The sequence below is a fragment of the Tyto alba genome, unplaced genomic scaffold (assembly GCF_018691265.1).
Source record: "Tyto alba isolate M040663 unplaced genomic scaffold, T.alba_DEE_v4.0 Super-Scaffold_40, whole genome shotgun sequence".
In the NCBI taxonomy this organism is placed as follows: domain Eukaryota; kingdom Metazoa; phylum Chordata; class Aves; order Strigiformes; family Tytonidae; genus Tyto; species Tyto alba.
This window is the reverse complement of record NW_024881316.1, coordinates 33,475,164-33,498,972: the sequence shown is the minus strand read 5'-3', so window position 1 is coordinate 33,498,972 and position 23,809 is coordinate 33,475,164. Positions and strand designations below refer to the sequence as shown.

The following is a 23,809-nucleotide window of genomic DNA, read 5'->3' as shown; positions in this document are numbered from 1 at the left end:
GTATGTTTTAAAAGCCTGAAGTGTTTGTGGATATATTAATTGTAAAGATAGAAATTAATAACATCTGTTTGCATTGCAAGTGCCCTGCTTAGGAAAGGGAGTACAAATAACTATGTCTGGGTACCTGCCACATGTTTAGGTCATGGTTTTATTACATGAAAATTTGCACGTCTCTCGTGTTTTTAAATGTCTATAAAAAGTGACACCTGATGGAGGTTTTGAAGAATGCTGGTTTTTTGCATGTTAGATACCCGCTAAAGATCCAACTCCTGACCAAAAGAAACTGAGATTGGTAGAAGAAACGTGAACATGAAAGCTCCCAAACTAACAGTCATGGAGGATATCCAACCATTATAATTATTTCCAAGTAATTTAGCGTATCTCTAATTATAATATGAGGTCATCTTGATGCAAAATAATGTCTAATTAGACACAATCCCTTTTCAGATACCCGTAATGGATTCCAGAGAAAAACCTTTTGGCTCCTCTTACAGGGAGCTTTTAATTCTTAATTTACAATTTTTTTTGTAATTAATTTTTTTGAGCAAACAGGGCAAATCAATCTATTTGAATTAATTAGCATTTCTTCCTTGGTTTCTTAGTCTCCCTCCCTGTTACTTCTCTTTTTCTTCCCCTTATTTGAATATTACTCTAATTTATTCATGTTTGTTTGCAACCAGTGCATAATGATTTCAAGCCATAGGTGGGCAAGAGACTGCAGCAAAGGAAAGGCTAGAGCTCTGGGGAGGAACGAGTGTCTGCAGAAAGGTTGTGTTGGTCACCTTCATTTAGTTACAAACACCTTCTCGCATCAGGGCTGGTAAAGGCGGCAGCAGAGTTAAGCAGGATTGTGGGGCCAAGGTGGGACAGGGTAGCAGAGCGGTGGAAGGAACCACCATGACCACAGAGAGGGAAAATGATAAACACCCAAGTAGGAGAACTGACTGATCTGCATTTGCTAAAAATTATTATAAGCTGAACATTGTTTCACCTTGATACTTTATAAGAAAGTCTCTATGAGATCAAATTTTCAAAGAACACCTGGGCAGCATTCACAGAAACATATCTCATCTTTATTAGGCAGTGTTTGTACAGCCACTTGCTTTTTCCAGTGTTTATTCAGATCTATTCTTTTACCTTACACAGATGTACCGTATGCTCTGTAGCAGGCACATTTCTGCTCTGGTGTGCGCTCACCCTTTCTCCCCTTGGAGCTGTGAATCTCTCCAGCTGTGAGAGGCAACGCTGTCCAGTGGTTTGAGCTGCAGGCTAGGTGCCAGCAACTCCTGATGTTTTCTTGTCTCAGTTCCCTCCCTAACTTGTTCTGTATTTTCTGCGTCTGTCAAGCAGTGGAAACTTTTGTCAGGACAGTGGTGTCACAGTGTCACGGAAAAGTGACAAGAAAGCCATGTTTTTCACATGGACTATAACTAAAGTGAGACACTTTAGTTTTGTTTGGAATGGGAGTGCTCAAAAAACAAGGAACCCTAAGTTAGCTGGTGATTTTTTCTTCTTGTTTTCCTTATCTGTAAAAGATGCATAACAATGCTTATATGCCTAACTCCCTTGGATATTGCAAAGATTAATTCATGTTTGTAATACACTTTGAAAATAGAAATTGCTAAGTAGGATTAACTCAATCAGAATTTTTTTTTCTGTTAAACAGGATCTTTATCTTTCCTATAACTTGCCTCTGCTGATCTCAGCTTGTACTTAATGTATTTGGAATTAAATCCAATAGGAGAGGTTTAGATTCAGGGGCAGAATGACCATGAGAGAGGAGGAAGGTTTTGTAAGATAGTAGATTGCTGCTTGGAGATGCAATCTACAATCTTAGTTTGAGGGCCAGATCAAGCTGAAATAGTGCTCTGGCCTAATAGATGCATTCATCTAATTTTCTGGTCAATTAAAAATCAGCCCAGACAATGCATGAAGATGGAGGAGATTAAATAGAATCTACAGAAATATCTCAGGGTACAGAAGAATACAAAGAAACTGAGTCCACCATGTTGGAGCAGTCGAGGCAGCCCTAGCAAGAGGCAGTGCCCATTCTGGGAACTTCTCTGTGCTGAATGAATTGTGGTATTCAAGATTAGTTCTACAATAGCAAATAAAATAGGCCAGGGAACTGTTTGCTGGCCCCAAGGCCAACTGGAGTGTCATGGCTTTTGATCACATATTCTCCTCCTCTCCCACCCCAACAAGGTGGCCCATCCAAACTGTACATCGGGAACGGTCCCTGGATATTGCTGAAAAGTGTCCTGGCATCATTTGAGAGCGAGCTGGTTGCTGTGGGACAAGTCTGTGCCAAGGACTGCACTGACAGTTGAGCAGCGGGGATGATGCTGTGCCAGTACTTGGGCCCATGCCCTGGCCCTCCTTGGTTGACTAGCCCACACGTTTCTGACTCCCGGCCGCATCCTACTGTTCCTTCAGCCCTTCCTTGAATTCTTGGCTTGAATTCTTGTCTCAGAACAGCATTGTGATTATGAAACCTAAATAACTTATTCTAGAAGAACTAATTTTTTGTAGTTTGCAAAGCTAGAGAGTGTCATCTAGACATTTGTAGGTTTCTGTGTGTAGTTACACATACAAGTGTATTTACTTGACAAAACACTGGGAAAATGGAATGATGATCTGAAATTAGAGGCTGACTCAGATGACTGGAATTTAATTTGTCAGCAAGTGAAATTAGTAACAATGAATAGAAGGCATAAAATGACTTTATCAAATTTCCTGCACAGATCTTGTTTTACAGAAGAAAGAATGTACAGCACATAAAAACAAATCAAAATATTATAATAAATGCAAAATGATAGTCACTTTTAGCATATGGCAGAAAGAAATGAAAAAAAAACAACGAACCCCATTGCTTTCTAGAAGAGTGCAGATTGCGTCATTCATGTTTAAGCTCTCCCAGTTCCCATGAAGTATGGAGGGAGGTCTGAGTGTACAACCTTTCATTAGTAGAAGGGTGTTCTCCTTGATGAAAGAAAAAGGAACTTTCAGTCTTGCAAGGACCTCAGAAGGGTTCTCCCCAGAAAGGAGAAATCACAAGATGAGGCCAAAACATTTAGAAGGCTTTGACAAGTTCCCTTTCAAGCTCTGGAGGTCTTCTAAATAATTTTGAAATTAATAGACACTTTCTCTTTTGCCTGTGATAATATAAACTTCTGTGATCCATACTGATAATAGGAGCTGAGAGACAGAGGAACTCTAGCAGAGTGTAGCAGAAATCCAGCAATTTTTAATTGCTTGTAATCTGTAATTGAGATAGAATGAATTTAAGGTGAACAAATAAGAACCTGAGAAATTCATTAAATGCAAAGTGAGCTGGAATGAGTATGATGTCTCCTACTGGGACAACTAAAATGCAAAAGCCCATCTAGAAGCTAGGAACAAGGGTTGGGCTATGGAAAAATAGAAACCAGCATTCCTTGGCTAGGGAAGGAGATATAATCATGAAATGACTGTAGACTCAAGAAGCATTATTTCTCTGCAAGTATATGCCCTCTAATTCACCTGAAAGATTCTTATCTGTTTTCCCTCCTAAAGTGTGCATATATATCTAGATTACTCTTACAGATTACTTTGCTTCCTTTCATGCTTCAAAACGTATGTTCTTCTATTGTAAAGAGGCTTTTCACTTGTGGTTGCAAGTTGCTGTGGGAGACTGTCCCAAAGTAGACCTGCTTGCTGTATCCAGACTGGAGTTCAGCATGGAGATGTATCTGATCATCGTACTGGAGACGCAGACCCAAGCTGAGGATAGTCGGTGGCAGACCTCTGTGGTGGGGGGACATTTAGTTTATCAAATTTGGGCTCTTATGTGACACCCTTGCAGCAACTGGCTGAAGCCTTTCTGCTGCATCATCCATGAGAGGAAGAAGGGGGAGGTGGCATGAACTTGTGAACAATGCAGTGCCTTAGGTCCAAGGCTTAACAACCCCTCTCCCTGTCCAGTACCACCTCTAGCACAAGAAGTGTCTCCAGTTCCCCCATACCTGAAATTTTCATGGCCTGCTTTGTATTCTGCTTTGGACATCAGAAAGCCAACCTGAAACCCAGACTGTGATCCTTGAAAGGTGACCTTTTGAATATATCCGGTAGTGCTGGCTCTACCACTCTGAATCCAAAGGTTGAGAAGGAAGGGAGGTGCCAGGAATCTGTCTGGCTTTAACTCTCTGTATACCCACTGGTTAAGTGCTCCTTTATCAGATCCTGGAGGATGTTGAAGCTGGTGGTCCAGTGAGTACACAAGAAATCTCTGATGATTACAGAACCAAGGTTAAGGCACACAGAGTGAAATTCTGAGGAGCTCTTTGGGCCTGATAATGTACGTAGGTAGCAAGCCAGGGGCCTTCTGGAGATCCAGCCTGCTTCCCTGGCAGGCCTAATGGGTGAGTAAGGAAAGGATCCAGAGAGGGAAAAGGCATATAAGTCCCTTTTATCCTGGTCTGCCTTTTTTTCCTTTTGGACATACCCTCAGGAGAATGTACGCTGTTGATGGACCTTGCTTAGGGTGAGCAAAGACAGGCATGGTTTCTTCTGTCCAAAGGCTAAGAGCAGTCCTGTTGTTTTAAGAACAATTCTATTAAATAAAGTGATGGGAAAACAGTCCTTTGATACAAACAGCTTAGGCCCTCATCCTGCTGTAGTCACTTCCCTGTGACAGTACTGTATGTGATACAGTCTCTGCTTCACATGGTTGCCAACTCTTTCCCTCTATTTTTTCATGTTTTTAAAGCCATTTCAAGTGTGCATGTGAAGATTCCAAAAATACTAATACAAATGACATTAAAAGATGTTTCTGGTGCTCCTATTTAGACTGTTCTTGGCAGAGGACTGGGGAGTTCAGCTAGAGCTGCCCAGGCTTGCCAAAGCCAGCTGGGCAGCAGGTTCCCTCTCCTCCTTCCTCCACCACCGAGAAGGGGAAAAAAGTCTGTTTAGCCCTAGATAAACTATGAAAATCTTAACAGAAAGAAGTGGAGAGCAGTTTGAAGCCAGATGTGGTGGGGAGAAAGAGGAAAACATCAGGGCAGCTATGAAATGGTAGAGGGGGAAGGGATTTATCATGGGATGGTAGGAAGGGCTGCAGAGGGGATTAAAAACAGGCAAGTGAACATTACTGAAGGCTGATGATATTACAAGGGAAATAGCTGCTTGCTGCTGGCTGTGTAGGAGGCTTGTCAGACTTGGGGAAGTAAAAGCATAGTGCTTACATCAACAAGATTTGTTTTTTTTTTTTTTAATGGCATCTGGTCCTGTGTTGCATTTGGGCATGATATTTAGTGACCTACCTACATGTGACACATCTGCTGAAGACAGTGTTGGTTGCTGCAGCTGGCAGGGACAGGAAAGCTTGCAGAGGGGAGCTCTGGAGCAAGGGGACCCAGTACTGTCCAAGCCCTGAACAAATCCAAGCTGGGTACATCAGTGTCAGCACCAGAGTTGTCCCACTGGTGATTTAAGCCATGTGAGTTTCAACATTTTAGCTTGAACTTTGGCTCTTGGGAGCCACTGTACTGAAAATAAAATGTGTATTTGATTATGAGTGAAAAGGAGTGCCTGAGCCATCTTCAGCAATTTTTAAAAAAAAAAGGAATTGGTTTGGCCTTTTTATTGCACAGAAAAGTGGGGCACAGGGAGGGAGGGAGAGAGAATCCCTGCCTTCTCCAGCTCCGCATTAGCAACCTGGATGCAACCTGGAATTGCTGTGCTCACACAAATGCCACAACTTGAGCATGGGCTTGGCCACCTTCAGTGTTGGCCAGCTGCTGAGTTTTCCCTCATATATAGAGCCCCGTGTGGCCACAGGGCATTTCACGAGTGAGGGAAGAGAACTAAGTTGTGCCTTGGTGGCTTGGAGGCAGTGTAGGAGAGCTGAGTGGAACTGGGCTGGGATTTAACTGGCATCTAGCAAAGCCATGTAGGATGAAGCCCAGCTATGGCTCCTTGGTTCTCTGCTGCATCCCCAGCATGGGCTGATCAGCTCTTGTACACCATGGTAGACAGCTAGCTGCCAAAGGAGAATAGCCAGAATGAGGTGTGAGCCAAGCAGCGCCCTTCCACAGCCCACCCTAAACCACAGGAGGCTACACTGATCACAAGCCGTGGGGGACAGCCCCATCTCTGAGCTATCTCCAGAAGGGAGTGGGTGAGCCCTAGTCTCTCAGTACCGCAGGAGCTATATTCCATCTCTAGTGCTCATTAATTTCTTTTGCTCCTTATCCAAAGCCGTGGGACTTTCAGGCTGCAAGGAGCAGCCAGTTTTGTAGAGCTTTTACTGTAACATTTCATCAGGCTCTGACCCATATTTGGGATTGCTCAGATCCCTTCTCCCCCACTACTGTTCTTTGGTACTTGAGTGTTGTTTTCTTGGTAGTGATGCTCTGCTCTTTTTTTTTTGGATCCCAGTTGGCATTTGCTTGGTGTGGACAGAGCTCGGGAAGTTCTCCAAGTCTGTTTCAGAACACTGAATGCCCTTAAAGGCTTGAAAGGGCTTACCAGTCAGTGACTTTGCAAGAGCATTTCAGATGCTGCAGAATTAATGGGTCAGGTAGAAAATGAGCAGATCTTTTTTACTGTTGTGGGTCACAGACTCCCTTCTGTTTCACTGGGCCTAGAGTTTTATTGCATGAAAAGGAATTGGACTGAATAGACCAGCAGGCTTTCCTGAGGACCTAGTGCAGTGTGATAATCACACAGTATTGTAGGCAACAGAGAGAACAGGAGCAATTGTATCCAATACCTGAGTTGTTGGAACATGCCTGCCTGTCCATGTGAGCCAGGAGAGAAAGATTGTTTTTCCTTCTGAAGAGGGAAAATTGGAGGGAAGCTGTGCCAGAACCTTTCCAGGTTTAGAGAAGTGGAGGAAACACCTGCTACGCCATCAGCATTCTTGTTAACAGTGACTGCATGAGCGACAGAATCTGTCCCTTCCGGAGATGATTCAGACTCAGAAGACTCTTGGTAGTGATGACACGAACGCCTGGTAGCTCCTGAAAGCAGAACTAATGAGCAGTGCCACTCACTTAGCGTATGGTTTGACAACAGATGCACATGTTGGTAATTAAGTATTTGGCTGCATTACATTATTTTATTTTTGGATTTCTCAAACACACACCCATCGCAATCTCTAGACACATTTGCATGATTTAAAAGCGTTAAACTTATATCATAACAAAGGTAGAAAAAGCAGCATAGGGAAACTAAACCCACTTTTCTGAAGGGCTCAGTAGCACATAGGCCTTCCTGTGTACCCCAAACCTAGGAAACATTGGCTCTGTATGGCAAAAATACACATAGGGATGTGGTTTCAGACATATGGTTTCAGACCAAACCAGCACACAAGTCTTGGACCAGAGTTTTCTCCTATGGTATGATCACATCCATCACTGCTTGTGACCCAGCAAACTCTTGGAATATCTTTGAACTTCATGGACTTCATAAAAACCTGAATGAAATTATACCTTGCAGCATTAGAGAGCAGATTCAAATACTTAATCTTAGAAGAGATCATCTGGAATGTTTCACTCTGTCCTTGCATTCCAGCAGTTAATGTATGTCAACATGTTAATACTGACCTCAACTACAAGCAGCAAAATACGTACATAATGGTGCTTGCTGGGGCATCTTGCTCCCAAATTTTACACCTTAGCCGACTCAGTCTGGATAATTATTTAAGCTTTCCCTTGGAACCCATGCAGCTTTGCTCTACATATCAGATATACTGGAGGAACAGTTGTCCTGTGAATGATGGAATTGCTTCTCAGCCCACTCTACCCAGACTTCTGTGGTGGGCTGTTAATGAGGAATTAGGGTGCATCATAAGGGCATGATGGAGAAGAAATGATGACTGGGGAGTTAACATGGTCCAGGAATAGTGCATGACATTATGGTTTTCCCTGGACATTATCTTACAAGTTTCCTTTTAATGGAAGTTGGGAGCTGGGCTAACTATGTTGAATTTGAGTTCACTTTGGGATTCTGAAAGCAGCAGAACTAGTGAGAAGACCTGTTCTCTGTCCTGATATTAGTAATGGTACACAGCAGAGGTCCAATATCTACTGGAATATCTCTGTAAAACCACCTGTGAAGTTACTAAATACTTTGATTGTCTGGAGTCTTGTCTAGAAATTCTCAACCTTGTTTTACAATTCAAAGAAATTCCAAGAATTTGTCACCCTTGCCTTCCAAATGTATAATTGTTCACAGACTGTGTCATCTTTCCATGAAAAGATAAAGTAAAATCTCCTTGTTTTGCTCTCTACATGTATAAGCATGGTTCTAGAGCTAAAATTTCAAGATGCTGGTGCAAAGACACTATTTTATTAACTGAGAGATGTGTCTGTGTATCTTTCTGTGTTTCTTTGTACTGGCTGGAAAGTCTGCCTGTGCATATCAGAAAATGACTACAGCTTAGACTGAAGTAGAGGTTAGCTATGCTTAATCAAAAAAGAGTATAAGTCAGTGCTGACACGGAGAAGAACATTTAGAAACTTGAAGGAGAAAGACAGAAATGAGAATACTAAGAAGAAAGATGTGACCAGGCAGCTCCACCTACAAACTTTAACCCTCCAGGGCAATCTCAGGTTTCTACTGTGAGCTAGCATACAAAACAGATTACATCCTAACCTAGACTGCAAGCATGAGAGTATTGGAAATCTGTTGCAGGTGTTTGATGGTAAACAGTGTTTATAACTGCCAGGATGGAAACATTTATGTGTGTGAGTGAGTGCAAGTGGAGGGCAGGCCTCAAACTTTCACCCCATTACCTTCACATTTCGGTTTTGCTTTGCTGAGTACTAGATGCCCTGTGATTTCAGCCTGATAGTGAATTTAAGAAAGCACTGATGATTTTATTTGAATATGTCCTGTGTTAAAATGTAAAATGCTAGAATCACCTGAGAAGTAGTGGGCTAATTTATCACAGGAACGAAAATATACAATGGAGATTGAATGGAAGAGGATGAGTCCTGACAGGCATGCCTTTACTTTTTCAAGCAAGTATTTTTTGCTTGGGTGGGTGGTGCATTAGTTATATATACAACTCATGCTTTTAGCTACAGCAAAATGTGAGAAGACATAATAATAGCTCTTCACGTTAAGGCTTCCTCTTTTCTTTTTTTTTTTTTTTTTTTTCCAGTTTAGTTAGTTTGAGACTTTAGATTATTCTCTTTCTGAGAACTCGGGGGAAGTATTTTTAATACCTCTCAGTGTGAGTGGTGACTGGGCTGCCCCTAGCCTAAGATGAAAATAGCAGTAAATTTTCTAGGGAGTTGAGCCAGAAGGTTGGACTTACAGTGCAAGACTCCTGATTACTGCCTTGCAGTGGTTTCCAGTCAGTCAGGAAGATAAAGGAAACAAATATGTCCCTCCAAAATACAAGGCAAATTCATCTTTGATGACTTTGTGTGTGTGAAAGGCTAAATATGTTCTAGTGGTATCTTTTTTCATAGGAGAAAAAAAAAAAGAAAAAAGTAGTTTTAGTATAGCCAAAAGGGCATCGTGTTTACTAAATTTTTGCTTTACACACAGTGGTTGACGAGTGCCCACAATGAAACTGCAGCATGAGCCGGACTAAGGACCCTGTTGGTCTCCTCAGGGCTGTGTGCAGGCTGGGTCAGGCAGGGAGGGGACAAAGAGGTGTTTACCACAGCCCCAACACACCCACTGCCAGTGCATTTTGTGGGTGGGGTGGATGTTAAGGAAGGGTAGGTTAACGAGCTTGTTCAAGCAATCTTATGCAGCAAACCACCATCCTGCCTCCTTGGGGTAAACTGTTCGCCCTTGTTTTCCCTTTTGGAAAATGCAGTTCTTATCTCCCACTTGTGCCATTCTAGAGTAAAAAATACAAGAACATAAAATGGCTGGTTCAGCTTTGTCTTTTGATAATGGTCAACAAGATGCCTAGGTAAAAGTATACAGGGCAAATGCAGGAATATTTCATTATAAATTTATTTCCTTCCTAAGCCACAGAAGTCTGTGTCTAGTACCCAAATGGATGTCTGTCTTGTGAATTTGTGTAACTGAATCTTGAGACAGTGTACTATTCACAATATCCTTTGTCAAGGAGCTCCTCCATTTAACTACCAGTTCTGTTGAGAAGCACCTCTCCTCAGTTTGGCTCAGTCTCCTGATTTCTATTTTGTGTTCCTCATTCTCAGTGAGAATTTTTCACCTTTTCTATGTCACTTTTTGCGAGAATCATACCCTTTAATTTTCTATTCTAGCAGATGAAACATCTGGACCACCATCATGTGTGTACCTTTGCATGTTCAATGGAGGCTGTGATATGGGGCTGCGAAGGCTCTTACCAGCAGGAAGTTCTTCAGTATAGGCTTAAGGTGGCTCCTTCCTTGACTGTAGAGCACTCATATAGGCACTTGTCTTCCTCAACTCCAGGGGGAACGGACAGTCAGGTAGTCTGAGATGTCTCTGACCTCAGGGAGCAGTGAAGAAGTCATCCTTGTTTGCTGAATGCATGTGAAAGAGGGGCAGGGATGAGGGAGTACAGAATGGGAACCAGGTATTCTGCTCACTTCAGAAGACTCAACAGGTCTGTAAATTCATCCTATTAATAAAATTACACCTTTTCTAAATTCTGGGAAAGTACAAACACTTTAAAAATCTGGAACAGTTTAACCTCAACCCAACATAACATGAAAAAATCTTGAAGTTGAGTATGGTAAAACTGATTAGAGTTCAGGACTGGGGTCTGTAAAGCTTTGTTCGTACACGGAGTCCTACCTCCAGTGAGGTGCCCCAGGAGCCCTGAGGGAGGCTGGGCAGGTTGAGAAGCAGAGGGTGCAAGCAGGCTTTTCCACAGTGCACAGGCTGAGAGCATTTGAAAATCAGAATGCCCAGATTTCCATTTTTTTTCCCCTTTAAACTGGGCAGATTCTTTAAAAATCAGACATTTATTCTTTAATTTATAGCTGTTAATTCATTTATAAACTACATGTGCTTCATGAGTGATTATGTTAATGTACTTAAGACTATTTAAACCCTTGCACTGATTAGCCTAAACATTCATTTTAACTAGATTGCAAAAATAATATGTTATCTTAAAAACGTGTCTAACAAAACTCCATAATCACAAATATGCTACTTTATTGAATGCAACTATTGGCTTTACTGAATTCAACAACTTACACTTCAACTTTTAACATTCTGTTTTCCTTTGTATTCACACATACTATGTGGTGGGACTAGGCTGGTGGAACACATTTAATGGCAAAAGTAACCAGTTAAATTTATATCTCATCCTGTCTCCAGGCAAAAGAATTTCTAGGGTCACACTCAGCTCACGCATGCAGAGGAGCAAGCAGGCTGTAACCCCTCCGAGGAAGGTGGGATGCACTGGCTCTCTGCTGTGAATTAGCACAGCATGGCCCTGGCCCTGGTTTCTGCTCTGAGGTCTGCCAGGTGCTACGGGGCTGCAGGCAAATCACTTAGCCCAGTGGGTCTGGTTTTCCCCATCTGTATGGGGTAATGATGCTTAGCTACCTTCGACATTTGCTGATGAGAAGTGCTATGTGAGTCATAGGCGTTGTTATTAAAGGTATCTGGAGTGATGATTTCTTTGGGGAGCTTCATGCTGAAGGTGACTGAGGCCATTCTGGGCAGGTTCCCCTGGGGCTGCCATGGTGTCAGTGTTGTCTAGTGTTATTTCTTGATGAAATGATCCAGGGAGTATAAAGAGAAATGAGGATCTGTGCTCCCTCTGTACTGCTCTGAAAGCAGCAAGGGTGTTTTGAGTGATCCACCTGATATAAAAAACTTGTTGCCAGATTGCAGGTCTTCTGCCATCAGAGTCCCAGGACATGACTCTTCTGGAGGCGCAGAGCTCCTGCCTTTCAATCTGGAGAAGCAGCAAACCTGTTCTGCCATCTCTGAGTCAAAATGACAGGGTTCTTTGACATTTTTGTTGGTACATCTTTTAAAAACCTGTTTTAAGACAAATTTAAATTAAGTAGGTTTTTGGCTGTGTGTTGCTACATGACCCCAGCACACTGTGAAGTCAGATGAGCCATCCTTTTGGAAGGGGACTGCTGGGCAGAGTGGCCCAGTCCTCACCAGACCTGCCAGCATCCCAGCCACATCAGTTATGGGACACAGCAGTGCATCCCCCCAGCCCTAGAGGAAGCTGAGCAGGACGGGTGGTAACTAGGACAGGTGCTGCTAAGACCTTCCACCTTGGTTGGTTGTTTGGGCTGGCTCTTCCTCTGCACCGAGCTCTGAGCACTCTCAGCAGCAGGCATTAGAAACAGTTAACTGAGCTCTGAGATTTGTGTGAAATAACTACAAAGGTCAGAGTAAAACACAATATACTTATCTCAACTCATCTGAAAATTACCCTCATCAACAGCATTGTTTATGCCTGATAGATAGCCTGAGCACCAATTATGGTTGTCATTTCCTGAGGTGCCATCCGGGGTAGATGTGCAGGGTGGAGATACAGAAGGAGGGAAGGGGCTCTGTGACCTGGGCTTGTGGCAGCAGCTCCCCAAGGAGCCAGGCAAGAGCCGCCTGCCCTGTGCTGTTAGGATCCTGTGCCAGCTCACCTTGGCATCCTCTATCTTTCTCCCTGTAACAATCTCAGAATTATATCACTTTTTTTTTGTTTTTTGTTTTTTTTTTTTTTTAGATCTGGTGCTGATGGTACTGTGTAGAACAAAAACACTGAGGCATTTCCTGCCCCAAGATGGCCACTCTCTGAAGCGCAGCCACTCAGGCAGGATATGGAGAGAAGGTTGGCTTATGTTGTGGTCCTTGTTTCCATTTGCTATCAGTCGCGTTCACAGAGTCAAATGGGTCATCCTCTCTCCCATCCTCTTCAGGGAAAAGCTGTGCACTGGGGAGATTGGCAGAAGATAAAAAAGAGAAGAAAATGTGGGAAGATAGTGGCTGGACTGATCATGGAGGATGTGATGCAAGAAATACAATAAAAGAAAAAAACAAATAAAAGGCAGAAATGAACCAATGGCAAAAGTGAGGATCTTGAAGGGATGATAGACAATGCTGGTTTGATATTTACATCTTTTCTGTGCCTGATAGTAATTTGTTCCTGGGAGGCTCTTTGTACCCTGTGCCCTGCTTGGGTACACATGCAGGAAACGGATCTAAACTTGTCCTAAAAATTCACAACTTACATTGACTATTTTAAGAATCCCAATGAGTAAAAGAGAGCAAATTCATCCCAGGATCCATCAGTGGCATAAAATGATAAGCTCTGGATAGTAGTGTCAGATAGTACAAGTGGAAAAAAAAAAACAGTTTGAGACAGACATCTGTATATCTAACACTATAGAACTACTTTCAAAAATGTGCTGTGGAAGGAACACATGGAAGAAGCTATGCCACTTTGCTAAAACGTGGTATTTAGAGATTACTTTGCCCAAAGGGGCAACTGCTTATATGCATGCGGCCCCATCAAGCAGAACCCCTGCACCCGCCCGTTGGGAATAGTGACACCTGTGCACGCGGGTGCTGACTTTTGCATACACAGAAGCTGCTTTTAGGGTGCATGAGTGCAAGCACTCCTCCCTGAACATCTGCAGGTGCGGCTGCATGCAAAGAGACAAAGGGAAGTTGAAAGGAGGTAGTAGTATGTGCCCTTCATCGTAAAAAGTCATGAGTCACACTTCAAAATACTGTAAGATTCCATGTTTTCAGGCTTTTCTCTGTAGCCAGGAAGGCCAGAGTTTCAAGGAAAGCAGGTAATAGCCTCCAGGGAAGAGGACTGTGGGCCCAGCAAAGCGTGGGAGCTGACAACCCTGAAACTTTACCCCAGAATGTCTCAAACCAGATGCAACTGAACTGCCCACAGCACAGATTTGGTGGCATGCTCTGTGTCACCACTGAAGTGTAAACCAGGAGACCCTCTTGCTGTCCTTGTAAGAATAGAGAGCGAAGCAAAAAGCTGTGTAGCTTCTGGCAACGCAACTCCCACGAGAATGGCAGCATCAACGCAGGGATGTCGCACATCAGCACGGCTTCCTTCGTACATGTATGTACAAAGCACAGCCTAAAAATGTGCGTGCAGGTTCTGCTTTGAGATAAGGCATGTCAAGGTCAAGCTAGATGCGTAAGGGTTAAACACCCATCTCACTGCAAAATGGGTAACAGTTGCATTTTATTTAACAGTTGTATCTAGTGTCATAAGAGAGTGTTTTTTTCTTAAGTAGAGATGTACAGAAATTATGTTGGATGGATTTTAGGACAGATTATAGAGCAAACCGAAACCAACTAAACCATGAGCACAAATCCATGCTGCTTTTCTTTCATGTAACTAACTAAGGGAGTTAAAAATCTTACCTACTTTATTTATTAAAAAAATAATACCAGGATTTACACGTGTATGGATTTCTCTGAAAAATTTTCATGGTCTTGAGAGCCACACAGTATTGCAGGGAAACTTACTACTGAAAAGCAAATAGAGACATCTAAAAAAGAAAGATGAGTAAGAAGAGGACCTAGTCTATAATTTAATTGGAATCAATGGGAATTGTGCCATTTGCCTTTGATGGCAGCTGAATCAAAGCTGAAACACCGGCTGTAGTTTATTTTAGATTGCTGCCTGTCTGAGTTTAGATTTCAGATATCTCCACAGGGTTCCTTTTCTTTTAACTATCTAAAATTTATGGCAGTACTATATATTCTAAATATTTTCCTCTACCAGAGGATCAGCTGAGCCTGTAAGGTCTGTGGGTGAGAAAAGCCCTTTCCCTTTTTTTTTCCGAGAGGGAGATCTGCGAGGTGTGAGTCTAAAGGGGGTGGGTATTGCACCACAGGAGGATGTGCCTCGGGATCAGGCCTCCAAAGCTGCATGAATACAAAGGTGAGAGATTTGAGCAAGTTGTACTACTCAGCACTTCTCAGGTAGAGATATGGGGAACAGAAGCCAGCTAAGTAAGCTGGAGATGGAGCAGCCTGCAGGGTGAAAGTCTCAGCAGGTTGTTGGCTGAGAACTGAACTCTAGGGGTGAGGAACCAGTGGGGAAGACGGGGTGGAAGAGCCTGACTTTGCCAAATAAATCCTTAATCTCTTGGAAAGTGCTGCATTGTTGTGAAACAGAGCACAGGGGGAAATATCCTCATGTAGGGAAGAAGGAAAAAATAAGGCCTGAAGTCAAAGAGAGAGGCTTGTAGAATGCAACAGAGAAATGGTATCCATCTTGGATAGAGGTAACATTAACACTTATGTCTGAGTAGTAGTACTCTTCTTGCTGGTAAATGTATGTGATTATCGTTGAGTGATGAATGAAAAATAGTAGTCACTTAGTCTTTGAGAATAAATAAAGTAGTTGCTGAGAAGTCAGCATCTTCTGCAGCCCCTACCTGCTCTTTAATACTAGTTAGTGGGAAGAGACAGGCAGAGGTATCTGCAGGAGGTTCAGACAGTCAGACAGACAGGGAGAAACTAGTGGTGAGCACTTGAGACACCAGGTGAGCTGGAGAATGGATAACTTTGATGTTGGAGGGAGAAGAAGAGTTTTAGAAAACAAAATCCAAGAAGAAATCTTGAATGTTAGGTAAGGGGAAATGTCTGAGGGGTCAGAGCGCAAAAGTAGCAGCATCCTTGTGGAGACATACATGGAAACCATGAACACGTGTTGAGCTTTCTAACAGCCTAGCCAGGAATCACTATAAAAAAAGAGGTGAGGTACCTCTTAGAGAAAAAGTTGTGGTTTTGCAGAACTTCAGAGTTCCTGGAGCGCTCCTGTTGTGGGTCATTTTGTCTGACAGGTTTACTGAGGCAGAATGTCATAGCTGTGTTTTCTCCTTATCCCTTTTTATCCGGTCAGAAGAGAGAAACACTGGACATGAAATAGACACCCAGCTCTGCTCCAGTCCTCTCAATAGCTAGGATCAAGCCATTGATCAAGCCTTCATATTTCAAAGGAATAATGAAAATCCTCACACTCTTCCCTTCATAAACTGTCTCCCACCAATGTGTGTTAATGAAGGTGCCCAGAGCAGGCACTATCTGACAGTATAACAGAGAGCAACTGATAGGCAATTCTCTTTGCTAGAGCAACCAGAACTGAAGAGGTAATATAGCCTTCTATAAGCAAGGACGAATGATGACTGAGATGTTTCTATCTCAATAAATTGTGCAACGCATGCTCTGCTGTACTTGGGTCTGGTTCTGCATTTCTGGAATATTCTGATGTGCAAATAATGTTGACAGGAGTTTTGGGCATGCGGGAAATGTAGCTAAGGCTTGACATGTAAAAGGTGTTAGCAAATTATTATGAAGCACAAAGGCCACCTGGTCTTGTGTCTACAAATGTTCCAATGGCAGTAACTAGATGAGGTTTTGTTGAGTTGCTCTGAGTAGCAAGAATATGTTTTCTTTGCTAAAAAAACCTAGCATTTCTGGAGCTGAATGTTAAGGAGAACATTCTAAACTAAAATAAGAGTAGCCTATCTCCATCAATTGATTTGAATAATATAATACTGAAGTTAAACCAAAACAAAACCCCAAACAAACCAAAGCAAAACACATTGTATCATTTTTTAATTCATTAACATTATTTGAGTGTTACATGCTTTCTGCATCTCTCTGAACCACAAATAAATAAATAGGATCCGTCCCCCAGTTATCTGTACTAGGTTCTCCTTCCTTATTTCAGTGTGATTGCATCGTGCTGAAAATGCTTTGGTAAATGCATGTACTCTTACTGAAACCTCTGGAGAATGAGAACAGTTAGAAGTATCGAGGACCAAACTATTTACATTATCTGTTGTTCAGCTTAATAATTCAGTTTCTCTCTAACAGGTTTTCTCTGCGTGGTTTCATGAAGGATAATTTTTGGAGGAAAGTTGCGCAGGAGGGGAAAGAATTTAAAAGCAAGACAGATCACCACAAAGTGAAATTTATCTATCACTGTGAACCCCAAGCTTGACAGTTGATTATGACATAGGTATCAGCGCAGAGGTAAACTCAAAGAAGTTTATTAATGTAGGTGGCATGATTGGCATGAAATAGAAATAGTACTTAGAATTTTTAAAATACCGTTATTCTGATTAAATTAAACAATTTTAATATAATGGTTCAAATAGATGACATCCTTTTCAAAGGTAGGAAACTGAGGCTTATTAAGGTTTAATGACACACACAGTCACACTGTGAGTTTGAGGGATAAGCAACTGAATTAGAAGACCTGACTTCCATTATAATGTTCTACATTAGATGATAATTCACAACAGAAAGAATGAATGGAAATAAAAAAAGACAGATGGAGAATGAAAGGAAACGTGCGTAAGTGTCTGAAATAAATACATGCAGTGGGCAAGAATGAAACTGGTAATTGAAACCTTTGCTCACTTTTAAAGAGAATTAAATGTATTTGCTTGCTGTGCATTTGGAATAACAGGCTACTGAAAGGGTTGATGGGGCCTGTGAGAGAAAGTGAAAGCATTTACTGAGGATGTTGCTAAAAGCTATATTTTTTGCCTCCATTTTCAGGAAGAAAAAAGAGGACAGATGGCAGAAATTTCCCAGGGGAGAAAAGAGAATTACTAGAGAAGATCAGGATCAGACCTGCACAGGTGATCGTGAAATCAGAATGCCTGAAAACTCAATTTCTCAAGGTCGATATAACCCATGCCTAGCAAATTTCTCTGAATTCTGAGGCAGATGGGACAACACAAGAAAGCTGGGAGATGCTGGAAGACTGGTGGGACTATAATGTCATTGATGACTGGGAGAGAATCAAAGTACATCAGAGTGTTATCAGCTAGGTAGTTTCTATTTTATGTGTGCTTCTGCACCACAGTCATTGCTGGAGTATCAGAACACCTTCCGTAACATCAGCCACACGGTCTTAGCTCTCTTAGCCTCTCCTCTTAGGAGAACAAGTATGTCTTGGAGGGCTTTGCTTCAGTAGCATTCTTTTGTTATTATTAGTGTGTGTATTGTGGAATATTTGCTGCAACAGGATGGGCTGAGAAATGTATCTTGTGTCTGAAGTGGAAGGTTGTAAGTTAGGGAGGCAGCTGCATTTCACAGTATTGGTTGCTCCTGGAATAGGTCTGGTTGAACTGGAAATTGCTGGAGATTTAGGAAAATAAGGACATCGCCATAGCTGTTGACCTTATCTCCAGCTGATTTGCGCCTGCTTTCTCTCTGCTTTAGGGATAAAGACCTTTTTCAGACATGACCATCAGACTCCAGCTGTACAGAGGAATGCAGTTCTGTTCCAGTTCCAGTCTAACAAACAGATTTTGTGAGATGCCTTGTTCCTAATGCCGTGGGAGCTAAATCCCTAAATATCTTTAAAATCTGCGTTGACTTTATTCCAATTTTGTCCATCTAGCAATTGCACAAGTGTACACAGTGTCCCTCTGCTTTTGCATTGTTTAGGTAAACACTGTAGTATGAAAAGAGACAACAGCCATGGGGAGGGTGCTGGAAAAGTTGAAAAGGAATGTAGTGAGACAGCTTAGATACTGTGATTTGATTATTCCTAGTCAGCATATTTCCGTGAGAAATACTATGTCTACCAAAGAAAATCTGTTTGGTTTTGACTTCACTGAGGAAATACAAAGAATTTCAGTGGATTGACATTGTGATTAGAATTTAACTTACAGACATTATGGAAAATCTGGATATTATAAATGTAGCACAGAGTGATCATGCTGAGGAGCAAGTTCCTAGTTTTAGGGAGCCTCTTCCAGACCAGTGTCCAGAGTATTATCAAGAGAACTGATCCTTTCTCTCTCTTCTTAGTGGATGTTACAGAGACTTGCCAAGGGAGGTGCGAACTTTAGGAGATGCTCAAAAAGTGCTTCATTTCTCATGTTGTTGGTAATGAATGTTCCTTTTATGTCAAATCCTTTTGTCTGGTCACAGCTGAACTTATGATGGGCTTGACAATCATTTTGATGGATCCTGGTTAGACTGCCCTGGCAGAATTAATGTCCAAAGTAAGAACAATTTTTGGACAACAAAGAAAAATCCAAAGAATATTTTGAGCTGGAACTAACAAATTACTAGTGCTAACCACTAAACTGTGTTGGAGACACTTAGGCACCCCTGGATTTCATATAGCCTCACTTTTATCTCTCAGCATTTGTATTTTTCTTTAACAAAGAGCATTTTTTCTGACATTAAGAAACCACTTGTAATGTCTGCTGTCCCTTACTCTTAAGTTACTACTAAGCCTAACTTATGAATATTGAGGGTGTAATATACAGCATGTTATCCTCATCTAAAAGGTGTAAGTACTGATGCAAAAAGTCACTTGCCCTGCAGGTATGCCTGATGTTGTCCACAATAAATATCTCTGAGGTAAAGAATAGATGGTCATGCGTGGCTTATGTTGATTGAAGCTATGTTTGTGCCCAGTACAGTGAAGTTACTGTTCAAGTATTCACCTTCCGTGGGGAAGAGGTTACTATTCTAGTAGGACCATCATATCTATGTGTGTCAATTGTCTTGCATGCAGGCACCAGCTGGGGAAGTTCATTCTGCCCCATCATATATATAAGTGGTGCCTCTTACCTTTGTTGCAAATCATCCCCCTATGTTCTGCATGACTGCCAGCTGTCTCTGTGATCACACTGCTGACACTTCTATCTCGATCTATCTGCATTTCAGTAAGGTGCCTCACCAGGCAGTGCTTCTGGATGAAGCTTTGCCCAAAGGCACTCCCATGCTCCAGGTTTAGGTGGGACATTAGGCCCAGCTGTGGGCTGTGTGTGATACGTAAGGTCCACAAGTGTAGGAATAGCCCTTGCAAGTTTTGCCATGCACTTGAGAAGCTCAGCTCCTTCCTGCCTCTGCGTTGCTCACAGTGCTTAGTGGTTTAGTGCTGTCGTTCTCACGGGCCTTCCCCGTCCCCTTCCCAGCAGTGCTGGGGAGGAGAGTTTGTGCTCACACAGCGTCTAAGTCCAGATCAGAGGTGTAGCTCGCTTGAGTAGGATGCAGGTGGTGGGAGTGGGAGTGTGCAGTCGCTCGCAGTCGCGCTGGGTGACGGCTAACCAAGGCGGCTTCCTCCTCCCACGCGCAGGGCCCAGCTGAGGAGCGCTGTGAAGGCAGTGCCGCTTGGATCTCTTCGCTGTTCTCGTTTGCTGCCAAGATGTGCAGCAAGTCTCGGTCGGTGCGGGTGGGATGAGGTCACGTCCTCTGTACCACGTCAGAATGGGAGTGATGAGCACCTCCCGTCACGGTGCATGAGGAGTCGGCTTCCAGAGAGGTTTGGTGGCACTGGCAGCTCTTGGGGTGTTGTCATTCTCTGAGGAGCAAGTTCCCTTTGTTCAGACTTATTTCTTACACCAAATACTGACCAAAGTTACATGTTGGTCTACACCAGCAGCAAATTTGTCCCTGGGGTTTTCATCCTTCAGTTGTTTAACCCATACTCTTATGAATAATCAATGTGAAGTGGGCTGTGAAGAAAATTAATTCTATCTCAGTTCAATGTTAGGTGTTTTATATACTTTAAATCAGGTGTATATAAAATAGTCAACCTCTTTCTCATCCCGTGGCTGGACTTCAGTTTCTCCTCGATTAGATGTGGCATCTGGCTTAATGTGGGCTGAGCCTGATTGAGCAGACCTTGTTCTTGTATTTACTTGTGCAGTAATTGAGATTGATACCCACTGAAATCTCAGCAAGAGCTGAAAGAAATTTAATTCTATTGCAGTCAAAGGTGCTTCTTTGTATGGTGCCCATCCCAGTGGTCCATCACTGGGACTCCTCAGTGCACTGGTAATAAAAATAATAAGTAATAAAGCTACAGTTGATAATAGTTTAGTGAGGGTGTGTTGTTTGAATTGGGCTTTACAAGAACAGATCCTCACCACATCTCTTGCCTACTTTTCAAGGAAATCTTAAGGACCTTTTTTTTTTTTTTTTTTCTCTTAAGTCTATATTCTTTTTATACCTGTGATTCTGTGTACATTGTGTATTATGAACATCAAGTATTCACCTCTTTCTGAACTGCATACTTCTACTATGGATAAAGTACCAGTAGGAATAATAAATAAGAACTAAATTTACATTCTTATTTTTTCTTTCTTTTCTTCTTTTTTTTCTGGGGGGGGGCGGAGGGGTGTGGGGTGGAAGAAGCAATTTACATGTTATGCTTCTGGATCCTAAAGCAAAAGGAAATGTGCCTGACGCTAAAATTGGCTTCATGGCTCCAGTTTTCTCAGCTCTGCACCACCTGCCTCTAATCAAACTGTCCAATTACAGGAAACAATTGTTTTCTTGCTTTCTGTTAAGTGCAGAAATTCATCCACTAAGGGACTTTTTACCAAATGTTGCTTTTAATAAAACCACTTTCACAATTTGTTTGAAAAAAATGTGCTGATGTTTATGTCCAGCGTGCATGTTAGAATTCAAACATATGGTCACCGAGATCCACTCAGGGTCGTTCACAAAATAGTAATATTTATCTTAACCGATTGTAGGGTTTGGAAATCTCTATTGTACTGGGAAAAACTCAGTGGACATTAATAGAGGTTCACTATTGCTGTGGTAAGCTGAGAATCAGGCCCTGACCTATAATTATCATGTACATGAAGAGCACTGATAATACAGAAGGGAAATTGGTCTCCCTAGATATGCTTCCTTAATGTGAGACAATGACTCCAGGCTGTTTCTGAGCTGCAAATCTCCCAGGTGAAGTATTCCAGGAGCAGAATAAAGTAGAATAAAAAGCAGAGTAAGAGAATCCAGCTTTGGTTAAGAATGATTACCTTGCAGAACTAGATCTCATCCCAAATTATAACCTTAACACAGTCAGTTCTACAGAAATATATGAGTGAGATCACATAGAGAAAGTGATTACACAAGTTGTCCTCTCTCATTTTAACAACAATGTTTACGTGTCTTCACTTAACCACTGCTTTTTATCAAAGAAACAGACTGATATGGAAAATATTAACAATATCCTCTATAATTTAGGAGCTTACCAGTTATACTAAAGGTATTTGATTGCCTCACAAATTTTGTATGAAATAAAATAGACTAAGTGAGAGTGTAATGATCCTAGTTAAGAGGCCCATATAGAAGGACATTTAAAACATTGTAAAATTTCCATGAGAAACATAAGACAGTTATTGGAAATGACTGAGTAGAGGAAACATGAGGAGCTACTATTCACTGTCTCATAACATGAGAAGGTGGGGGGTATTCTGTGAAATTGACAGTCGATAAATGCAAAACAGATAAATGAGTGACTCGTAGGCATTAACTAGTAAGCCATCAGCACATGGAATTGATTTCCGTAGGAAATCTATATTAAACTGCAGCACAATTGGCAACATTGCTACAGCCATTTTGAAAGGGGTGATGTACCAAAAACTACTTCTTGTTTCCAAAATGTGTTTAATATGTGTCTGCGTGCTCACATACAACTTGCAGCTATGCTAACTAGATCAATAGGCTGTGATTTCCTCTGTTAGTTGAATCAATGAGGAGGTGTTTGGTATACACTAGAAAAAGCTTTGGAAATTGGATACAATGCACTATATGAGAATTTCTCTTTGTCCTCATAATTGTACTTGTCTATGCTTTTTTTTTTCTCCCACATTTTCAAATTTTTCTGCCTTTTAAATCAAGATCAAGAAGGGAACAATGCTGGAGATTTCTATGTTGGCTGGCTTGTACTGTTTAGCAACTTTCTGTTTGTGTGCTGAAGTGGGGGTTGGGAAATATATCACTTTATTCTTGTTATTTCCAAGATTGCTTTAGTCACACTTGAACGGTTAATCTTGCTGCATTTATATGGATAGCGCAGTGGTATATAAGATAAGAATAAAAATTCAGTAACTATAGAACAAATCTCCATTGCTTTTAAAAGAGAATAAAAGAGGAGTAACCTAACACAAAGCAAATGTTGCTTGCAGTGCAGTAAAACCCAGACAAAATCTGCAATGCTCCATAAAAAGGGAGCCAGCATGTTTACCAATTGTTATTCCTATGGCATGGATGATTGTTTCATTTTATTGTGTAACCTGTTATTTATTACAGTGCCCATCAACATAGTAACATCCATTCTTCACATGGTGGGTGCAAATATATTTTATATACGTTAGCCAAGCAGCGTGAACAAATATAGCCTGATTTCTTGGGACCTCCTAGCTCCAGAGACCTGAGAGGCCAAGCAAATACCCTGAATGATGAGTGCTCAGGTCTAGTGAAAAGTAGATATGAAGAGATGCAATTCCCAGCACTCTTAGCATTGCAGTTTATGCCTCTGTCTACTTCTAAAAGGAGATATAAGGTTTGGCCCTAAATCTTGGGTAATGTGGAGAAGAGGATTTGAAGAACCAGGGAGGTTCAGAGCAGTGGAGAGTGCTGCCTAAAGGTTCTTCATATGGGTGAAAAGAAACATAGGTATGTATGTTCTATATGTTGCACATATATAGGTCTGTATGGAGTTTTTAGAGCTACAAGAAGCTGGAGTGGTGGATATGAAGGTACTGGGGTAAGAGTAATGTTAGTGGGTTGAAATGCAAGGATGAGGGGTATGGGTGTAGAAGATATCCCAGCATAGACACTGGAAATGCTGGGAATTGGCAGAAAAAAATATCATACAGGGATAATTCCATCATTATAAAGCCTTGTCCCTAGTTATAAATTGACCCTGTTTTTCCTGTTGAAACAGGGAAAGGTGGTCCTGTGATTTCCAAGTTTTCTGTCATATATTCCACTCGAATTGTCATCCACTATTGGTGTCTTGCTTTCCAGTTTGAAACGGTCTGCGTGCACAGAGGGTTACCGCCAGCCCGACTGCGCCTCCCGTGACCTGACAATCTTTGCATGTTTGGGTGCGCGATCAAGATCA

The 23,809-nt window shown here is 41.9% G+C and overlaps 1 long non-coding RNA gene across 1 annotated transcript in view; it reads left to right on the top strand.

Annotated features, from left to right (window-relative positions):
- Positions 1-16,948, top strand: part of LOC116965670 — a 56,329-nt gene extending 39,381 nt beyond the window's left edge. Inside the window, exon 2 of the long non-coding RNA XR_004409535.1 lies at positions 16,789-16,948. This is a non-coding gene — a long non-coding RNA (uncharacterized LOC116965670). The remainder of the gene's footprint in view (positions 1-16,788) is intronic.
- Positions 16,949-23,809: the final 6,861 nt, after the last annotated feature.